At 35.4% G+C, this 10722-nt stretch overlaps 1 non-coding gene across 1 annotated transcript; it reads right to left on the bottom strand.

Moving 5' to 3' along the window:
• Positions 1 to 10242: 10242 nt before the first annotated feature.
• LOC133079225 (U6 spliceosomal RNA) lies at positions 10243 to 10349 on the bottom strand. The gene has a single exon (XR_009698104.1). It is a non-coding gene; the product is annotated as a U6 spliceosomal RNA (small nuclear RNA).
• Positions 10350 to 10722: the final 373 nt, after the last annotated feature.

Consider the following 10722-nt stretch of genomic DNA (forward strand, 5'->3'; position numbering starts at 1 on the left):
TAGACATAACGAATGATCCCAAAACTCTGTGCCTTACAACAGTAAGCATTTGTTCTTACACGCAGGGAAGTACAGGTCAACTGTGATTTGGCTGAGCCTGTCTGGGTCTCAGCTGGGTGGATTTGCTTCAGAATGCAAATGCAGTTGAGCATGGCTTTAGGCTCTGGGTTGGGTTCAGATCTGCTCCATGAGTGCTTGTTCTGGGACCCAGAATCCAGGGCCAGCAGATGCCTGGGACATACTTTTCTCATGGTGGGTCACCGATGTGCAAAAGCCAAGTCGAACTATATGAACACCTATAAGGACTCTGCTTGAGTCACTTTTGCTAAGATCCTATTGGTCAAAGCCACGTCATTTGGGAAGGAAAATAGATTTCATCAATCTGAGATTAGAAGCAGCAGGAGTGAAAATATATGGAAAAATAATCCAAACTATCAAAACTATAGTAATAATGATTCTCAATTAATAAATATGATGCTCAACATTTGCTGTGAGACTATAGTTTGCAACATACTGTGCTAAACACTACATATTGATTTTTCTTTAAAGGTATGAGAATGAAAAACCACTATCACTGAAACCATCATAAATGAGAACGGCCTTTACCTTTTCCTCCTCTGGGAAACACATTCGTACTATGACACTTCTTTTACAGGTGGCTCAGAATAATTTATATTAGAACAGCTGATTTCTTCCAGGCTCTGTCCTAAAATTCCTAGAGACATCAGAAATAGGGAAATACCCCAAAGGTGTCCACACTCTGGGACATGGGTATTATCTGTGGGAGAATGTTAGCTGGGACTTGAGTAGAGGATAGCCAGTTAGAGTTGATTAATTCAGCAAATATTTATTGCAAACTAATGCTGTCCTAGTTTCATGCCAGGTAGAATTTTAAAGTGAGTTTAGAAACATCACAAGATTTAGTAAGGAAGTTAACTAAAGAGAAAGGTAAAAGCTAATAAAATAAAGTCAGATCATAGAGGGGCTTAAATATGATTAGATATTGTATAGGAAGTAGGGAGGGATTGACACTGGTGAGCAGATGTTAGTATATAGGAGATTCATCCCTCTAGGAACATTTTAAGTATATATAACATTGGTTTAGTAGTATAATTTTAAAGGACAAATTAAAAAAAAAAAACAGAAGAACAATGATTAACATACCAATAAAAATTGAAAATGTTATGTAAACAGACTATTCAGTGACAAGAAAATACAAAAGACCATAGACATTTGAGAGGTTCAACTTCAATAGTAATTTAAAGAAATGCATATTATAACGACAGTGTCCTCCTGGTTGGTTGTTTTTTCAGCAGTTATTCAAATTTTTTTTCAGAAGTCTTTCAAATTTTTAAAAATTTATTTTAGTGTGATAAAGAATGTTTTACATGAGATATACCCTCCTAAAAATTTTTTAAGCTTATAATACATTATTGTTGACCATAGGTACTGTGAAAACATTTTTTAAATTAAATATAGTTGATTTACAATATTATATTAATTTAAGGTATACAACATAGCAATTCAAACTTTTTATAGATTACACTCCCTTTAAAGTTAGTAACAAATATTGGCTATATTCCCTGTGTTATACAGTATGTCCTTATACCTTATTTACTTTATACATAGTATTTTGTATCTGTTAGTCCCCTGCCCCTTTCTTGACCCTCCCCACATCCCTCTCTCCACTGGTAACCACTAGTTTGTTCTCTATACCTGTGAGCCTGTTTCTGTTTTGTTATATTCATTCTTTTTTTTTTTAGATTTCACATATAAATGATAACATATAGTATTTGTCTTTCTCTGTCTGACTTATTTCACTAAGTATAATATCCTCCAGGTCCATCCATTTTGTTGCAAATGGGAATTTTTTTTCATGGTTGAGTAATATTTCATTGTGAGTGTGCGTGTGTGTGTGTGTATATCTACACACCACATCTTCCCAAAAACTTTTTTAAAGGAGGAAATATTACTAATATCCAGCAGTGGCAACAGTATGAGCGTAAAACATAGTCTCATAAATTCTTAGTGGAAATGTAAATTGGTCTAGCATTATTGGAGAAAAATTTGTCAGCATCTGTAGAAATTTTAAATGTGCATTACTTTTGCCCAGTATTTACCTTCACAGATATATATCCAAGAGAAAAAAACAATAACAACAATAGAAACAAAATCAAACCAAAATTATATCCATGTCCAACAAATACAAGTGGGTATTCTATTGAAACCTTTCAATAGCAAAATTGGGACTGAATTAAACTCTTATATTTACTGAATAGTTATTCACGTTAATTTCCATCCATTATATAAAATTCTGTGCAACATTTTTTTAAAAACTGGTCTTGAGAAATGTCACAGAGAACCTAGTGTCTTTCATGAATGAAGTATCACTGATAGTTGTTTTACTGTCAGTGTTTCTGGTTCAGAAGCTTGTCAAAAGGTGTTTGCATTTTTTTTTTCTTTTCATTTTCTTTCTTTTCTGTGAAACTTTTTTTAAATGGCTAATTTATCATACTCTGTGCATATAGAAGATGGTGTAAAAACTGGACATACTTTTCCAAAGCTGTGAGGTATGATAAGGTATGTAAATTGCTGGCTTGAATTCTAATGAAGAGGTAAAGCCTAAATCAAATGTCCTTTCCAGGTCTCTGTCAAGAAGAATTGCAACGGCCTTTCCAATTAATTATCATTGAAGTTAAAAAGGAAAACAGAATAGCTGTAATTAATGCAAGCAATAGATAATACACTCATTAACATTGCTCCTGTATCATTTTGTGAAACATACTTTTTTTTTTCTGTTTTTAAACACTAAAGAGCTGTAGGAACATCTTACACATTTGTTTCATGCATTTAATCAAATCTTAATCTTTGGAGTCTCTTATACCTGAAACAACTAGCTATATAAATTAAAATAAGAATGGTAAACTGGTAATTGATTAGTTCAGTGTTGATTAAGGCTCTTGTGTGCTTCTCAGCCAGAGGGCTACCAGTAAAGCTTACCTTCCGTATTTTGGGGAAAACTCAGAAGGAAATATTTAGCCTACAAAGAGGAAGCTGAACAAGAAAATAAATCTTCAGTATCTACAGAGAAATCTGCAAAAGGTGATAAGTAGAGGTTGCTACTCTTTATACTCATTATAAATGTACTGATTATGAAAAGAGCACAGTTGTTGCAAGATGGTGGACTGACAATGAGCTATGTTGTTAAGTGTTAGGGACTCATACAGTCCTGTGGTCAGCAGTAATTAATTATAACTTTTCCTTTTCATCCAAGTAATTGCAGTTGTAACTAGGCTGAAGTATGTTCTTTTTGCTTACTTTCCAAAAGAACATAATCACTGACAGAACTTTATGCAATATTTCAATAACAGCAGGCTTCAGTATCTTCATTTTACAGATCAAACTGCATGAGGTAATTGACATGGCTTGTCCAAGTGCTGGAATGAGAGTTGAACACAGTATCTCATGGCTCCAAATCAGTACTCTTTCCTTTATTCCACACCTTCTAGTGTTTATAAAATACTAGTATCTGGATCAGATGGCACCATGCAAAAAACAATCGTTTGTGCACTACAAAGTTCTACTTAAATGGAAATGATTATAGAACAAAGCAAAATGCATTTCTTTAAAGTTAGCAAAACCAGACCCATTTTAACAACTTACATAAGCAAATTCCTTTCCAACAATAGTCTAAATCATTAAGTTATAAAATGGTAGTTTAATGTATTTTAACAGACTTTCCATTGCATGTTCCTTAGAACTCACTTCTCAATTTTTGTGTCTTAAAACATGTAAAGAGTAAGATATGGCTCATTCTCTCAAGGGTGTGATATTCTGAGGGGGGCAAAATTAGATATAATAATTTCTTTAAGTATAATCATGAAAATAATACAACCACGCAACAATTGAAAGTAATATGAATCATTAAAGACAGAGACTAAATCACAGGGGTGAGGCATGTACAGAGTTTTAGGAAAATATTGCCTTAAGAAAGTAGCTATTGCCTAAATCAGAAGAAGCGGTATAATTTACACCTGATCCCAAGACATCCCGCTTCATCCCTGCGATTTAACGAACAGCTGGTCTTTTTTGTTCTGTTCCAGGGATTGTTCAAAGCACTGGATATGCAAAATGCATGGACACACTGTGCCCCGAAGAGGAAAGACAGGTACTTCAAGGTGACTGTAACTCAGTAAGTACTGAAGTAAGATTGTGAGCGTCATGAGGAAGAACTAATAAGTTAAGGAAACATTTAAGATGAGCCTTGAAGGATGGGCTGTAGTTTATCTGGAGGAGAAGGGTGGAGAGATACTTCTATGAAGAAGAAACAATGAGCAAGGATATGAGGGCATGAAATTACACACAGTTTGAGAAAGCATACGTATTAATGTCAGGGACAATACCCCCCAGGAGCTCTTCTTCTCAGCTTCAAATGAATATTAAGATTTAAAAAACTATCAGAGAACACACGTGGTTTCAGCTACTCAGATTTAGGCAACAAAGCACAGCATACCAGCCGGTCAGTATGCCCGTACAGAAGCACATGTACCTGTTTACATAGTTAACCAGCAACTGTTTTTTGCCAGCTCCCCTTACATCCAGCAGGTGAAAGCTCAGGTAATGGAAGAACACATATCTTGCAGGTATGTGATCCAACCTAGTTTAGAAGCCTCATTTCCAACATGAGCCAGTATCTGTGAACCACTTCAGTATTATTAAGTCAGGTTCCAGGGTCTCTACATGGGAAATATCAGTTAAGAGAGTCTCTTCCATATAGAATTTCAAAGCTATGGCTCCAAATCAAAATTTTTTCAGCCATACATAGACATCGGAAACCAGACACAATTTGATAATCAGGGATTGTTTTTACCATAAGCAATGTTGCTAATAACACACCTGAAAATCTACCTTTATTAAATCTCCAGGGTAGCAGGAGGTGGCCGAAGGGAAGGAGACCAGCTGTGACTATATGTCATCACCGGCTCTTTCCTCCAATTATTTCTAATTTGGGGCAAATGTTTGAAGAAATAACAACGTAGGTGGAGAGAAGCAGGAAGGTTTCAGAGGCTCATCACAGGTACATTATATAGATCTTGGTAACAGGGCCCTGAGAATAAGGGAAAGGAAGTGGTCAAGTGTCCGTGTGAAAGTTACCAAAGGTTAAAGAGGAAAATGGTTCTCAGAGAGTTTGATATGTTTCACGTCTCCCACCTTATCTCCTATCATAATCCCTTTAACTGTTTGCTTTCTGACCATGTTCATCCATCTTTCACTTTCATATGCCATATTACATCTCGTTATAGAACTTTTGCACAAGCTTAGCCTTCTGGCTGGGTAACATCATCATCATCATCCCATCACACACATACACACATGCATTACACATCATACATCCTTTACTCAAGGAAGTAACCCTGATTACCACTGGAGGAATTCTCCCAATCAAATATCCTCTTGATATCTTATAACTTTATATCATAGATTTTAACACAGTTTTCCCTTTACGGTCATTTCAGTATTCATTTATATTTTCCTCTAGATAGTAAGCTTGATGAATGTAGGAAACATACCTGGTTTTGTGCCTTTCCCAGTTCTTGGCACAGAGTGAGTACTTATAAAATTATTTTGAGTTCATTAATCAAAGGATAAATGCACAAATCAGATAAAGAATATCATGGGAGAAAATGTTGGTAATGATTAGAAGAAAAATGTAATTTCAGTTGGTATATGAATTACCCATTAAATATCCAAATTTGAAAATGTTCAATTAATAGTGAGAAGGTAATGGGACTAGAGATAAGCATCTGAAGGTGTGTATGTAAAAAGCTGCAAAAGTCTTAAATCATCATGATCACTGAGGTTTTACATATCTAAAATACAAGAAATTACATGAGTCACAGATGAAACTTACCATGTTTTGAAGAAGCAGTTGCCTAGAAAAGTGTTTATGAATAAGTGGGAATTACCGATTGGCCTTGAAGGCTTGGTAAAATGTTGACACTATAAACGCTATCTCATCTCCAGCTAAAAGACAGAAAGGAAGGGTAGGACCTAACAGCCACTTAGTACTTTTTACTAGAAAGCACCACTTCCATAAACTCTTTTAATCATCACAAAAGGATAGTTCTGATCTCATCGTCATCTTTTTATGAATAAGGAAGAAAATGGATTTTAGAAAGTTAACTAATTTGCTCAGTGTAGCACAGTAAGTAAATAAAAATGGCAGGTCTCCCAAACAATATTTGCATATATATATTTTCAATACCTTAATTTTTAAATAAATCTTTCGTATTTTTTGACCTTTTCAAATGCCCTTCACCTATCAACTCAGGTGGCCCTGTATATTTTGTTCAATGCTTCCCCAAGCTCAGGATGACTAAGTCCTTTCAGGTTTTATCTTTTTTACAAATGCAAACATCCCCTAGGCTATATAGTCTTTGCTTGTTGTTTTCTAAAAACAAATACAAACCTGTCAGAGATCCCAGCTACAGCCTCACTCAGATGAATCAGTGTCATTTCTCTGAGAGAAGGTGGAGTAATTTCTATACCTTTTTTCATCACCTGCTCTTTGCTCCAATTATTTCTAGTTTAGAGGCCTCTCTTCCCATTCATCCCTCTCAGTTCAATCTTCTCTCCCTTGTGCAGGGTGAGGGATCACGGTTCCCATACACTCCTGTTAGGATGCCAAATTACCAGTTAGCAATTAAGGAAGCTCATTCACAGAAAGACATAATCATTCAATTATGTGAAAGTCAGAAGAATGATCTCTTTACATCCTAAGCCACATCAAAGAGGCTGGTATTTAGTTCAGATCATTATACCTTGATGACTGATCAATTTGACCATCTTCCTCTTCTGTGAAACAAAAAAGAAGGAATCTTTGTCTGCATTTCATGGCCATTTATCATTCCTCTGGCTTTCAAATTGCAAGGCTGAGATCAAAGGAAAGGGGAGGAGTGATATTCTGCTGCCTAACACTGAGAGCAAATCATGATCATACCTCAGTGTTTTCTAATTGTTAAATATCACCTCTGCTTACTTTGCATTGTGAAAGAAACAAACACTGGAAACACTAAGATAACTAACTCTCTTAATATATTGCACATCAAATTCTATTTGTTCTCTTTGATTTTAGAATCAAAATAAGCTCCCAAGTAATCAATCTGAATATGGATTCCAATCCATATATATCCCTAGGCTCCGCTGGTAATTTGCTGTGTGATTTGCTCAGGTAGCCTTCCTTACCTGGACCTAATTTTTCACACATATAAAATGAAAGAATGGGAACTTGATCATTTTTGACATTTTCATTAGCAAGTTAAAGACTCAGCTTTGATATTCAAGTGATGCACCAAATTAATTTACTTGTTATCATAATTGTTTTTATTCCACAAGCAAATTTCATAAATAAGAAGAGTGGGTTATGAATATGAACACAGGAGTTTTTCTATATAGACTATAGACATATCATATGATTTTCTGCTCATATACCATTTCATTCCTATAAAATGTGAAATCTTAAAAATCTAACACTTTTGTTTGTTTAATCATAAAATGCATAAATATGTAGCACATGATATGAAAGCCTCAGGTAATTCCTTAAAATCTCCTACTTCTCTCCAGGGGAAACCACCTTTAACCGCTTAGTGTGCATCCCATCACAATCCGTTTAATGTACCTATATACGGATGATATTGGCATTTACCTTTTGTTTTATGTTAATAGGGTTGTACTTTGCATATTGTTTTGTGTGTCTTTTTCTCACCATTTAGCAATATGCTTTTCAGTGCTATCCATATGAGCATATAGAGCTCTCTCAGTCATTGTCTTTGTGGATGCATGTTAATCAATGGCATAAATGTACCACAATTCAATGTAACCATCTGTTGATATACATTTAGATTTTTAGTTTCTTTTCATTTTTACAATGACAAAAATGCTGAAAAAACTTTTTTTTTTTCCAATTGAAACTGTACTTTTTCATTTGTTTATTTGCTAGAGCTCCTGGCATATGAGTAGTGACTCAATATATATCTGATGATTAATTCATGGAAAAATATTGTTATATATTACCCTAACAATGGATTTAAATTTGTAGCGGTGGAAATAAGATTCTCCACCACTTTTTGCCTTTTACTCTCATTACTAGATGGATCCAGGGAACCAGAATGACTTTCAAACACGAGAAAGGGCAAATAATTGAAAGATTCAGAAGTATTATAATTCTTCACCCAGGGAGCAGAGGATGTCTTGTAACTTCTTCCTTCCAAATCTTCTCTTGTCTGATGTCCAGAACACTGAAAAGATTAGAAATCTAGAAGAACTTCAAGGGGTGGGGGGAAGACTATCATGAGATTTCAATCCATTCATCCATTTATTCTTTTTTTTCTTTTTCATTTGCTCAATTATTTATTTAACGTAGGAAATGTTTCTTAACCATTGGCATATACTGGTCACTCTTACTTGTTACCAAGGAGTCTATAAAAAAATTGAAAAAGAATGCTATTTATTGAGGTTTACTGTGTTTTATTTACTTTACCACATGAATATAATGTATTTCTTACAACAGTATCACAATGTAGGGTTTTTATTCCAACTATGTAGATATACAAACAGAGGCTCAGAGAATAACTTCTCCCAGTGTATATAGAGTATGACATTTGTAGTCAGACAAAATAGATTCTGAATCTAAGCTAAGCCAATAACCAACTGTATATCTTTAGTTTAGATGTTTAGTTGTCTAATCTAGGAAATGAAAATAATACTAACAATACCCATATGGTTAAGTTGAGCTTAGTACAAGACCTAGGACACCAGAAAAGGTGTAATTGAGACTATTGTTTTCATTATTGTTTCTTAGTCTACTTTAGTGGTCAAGATGTGCTGAGATGGATGGAAGCAGAAGTTGACTGATTAACCTTGCCTTGGGGTCTGGAAAAAAGGAGATGCTGATATGCTTTAGCTTAGCTCCTGACAGTAAGAGAGAATTCAGAAAGTAAGAACAAAAGTCCTACTTACGAAGAAGTGAAGAATGACTGTCCTGTAAAAATCAAGACCTACGTGATGGGAAAAGGCTTGGACAAGCTCAGTAGGGAAGGGAGGGGCCCAACATTACCATGCCCCACCCCACCCCCCCATCCAGAATGTTCTGCATCGCTACCTTTACTTCCTTTTACTCACTTGTTGGTGATTTAATCATTTCCCCTTGGGTCTGCTGATGACCATTTACCAAAGCAAGACAAGTTCTCAGTGGGCAAGAGGGTTTCTACCCTGCATTTCTTTAACTCAAAGAGAGTTGTAACCTCAGTCTGGCTTCCTTGTCTTTGGAGTTGCTTAGGACCAGTAAAATTCAGATCAGTTCATTTGTCTGCTTTGCTTTCTTTTTGCTTCTATTTCTCGCTGCCATTTTTAGACAGATGCCTGGAAGAAAAAGTTTGTTATTTGAGACCAGACAGCACAGGTTTTAATCTGGCTTGTACCAGTACTAAGCATCTGATTTGGCACATTGCATCACCTGAGTCACAATCTTCATCTTCAAATTACAAGATAATATTTAATTTCCAAGGTTGTCATGCCATAAATAGAATAAGCAAGGTGAGGCACTTGGCAAAAAAAATACCCAATTAATACATATTTGCTTTTTTTTTTCTTTACAGTAGATGACTAAGGCTGAATAAGCTAAAAAACCATGTAAAAATTTGAGAGTTTGCTTTTCACTATTGTTTGTATAACTCCTAATTTGACGTTTATGCAATATTTCTCTAGATGTATTATAATCAAGGTTTCAGTGGAGAATACTGCTTGGACTAGAATCTCCTCCAGCTGTTCTTGTTAAAAATCAGAGCTGAAGAGTCACACTTCTAGGGAAGTATTTGCATATAGATGAACTCAGTAGTTACTCTAGACCTTTTGACCCATTTCAATCTCTATGGGCGACAATCCTTAGTTCTTTTAAATGGCTTTGTTACTCAGTGCTAACATGACTCATGTTGTGAAACCTTTAATAAGCCTTTTAAAACACTCTGCCTCCATTCATAAGAGCAGGGCATAAAATGTAATGTCACAAATTAGGTGGAACTTGGATTTAAGTACCGAGGAACTGAGCTTTTGTAGTCACTGAATGGTATGATCCTACCAATTTTCACACAAAACACCCAATTGGGTCTTTTTTTTTTTTTTTTTTCAAAACCCCACTATTTTTTGTGTTAATCAGCAAAGGGGTCAGGACGGTGGGGAAGGGCACAAAATATGGAACGCTTCACGAATTTGCGTGTCATCCTTGCGCAGGGGCCATGCTAATCTTCTCTGTATCGTTCCAATTTTAGTATATGTGCTGCCGAAGTGAGCACCCAATTGGGTCTTTTGAATAAAACTTGGGGGGGGGACAAGCCCAAAGATCACACTGTAAACAATTTTCAATAGTAACCCATAGCTTTTGTTATAGGCCTAGTATAAAATAGATTTGATTTTATAACCAGTAATATTGTGATATTGTTTCTTTATTAGTTACACTATGTGACTAACTACAGATAGCGTAAGGAGGATTTTACAAATGGAGACACATAGGCTAAATGAAGGTGGGAAGAAGTGAGGAGATTATAAGAAAGTAGTTTATACACTGCAGGGTGTTCAATATGCCTGGGAACGTATTGAAAGAGAAATGAGAGCAGTACTGAGAATTGCTTTCTCCTTCTCTCCATCTGGCTACATCTCAATCTTCCT

Source organism: Eubalaena glacialis, chromosome 18, assembly GCF_028564815.1.
Source record: "Eubalaena glacialis isolate mEubGla1 chromosome 18, mEubGla1.1.hap2.+ XY, whole genome shotgun sequence".
NCBI lineage: Eukaryota > Metazoa > Chordata > Mammalia > Artiodactyla > Balaenidae > Eubalaena > Eubalaena glacialis.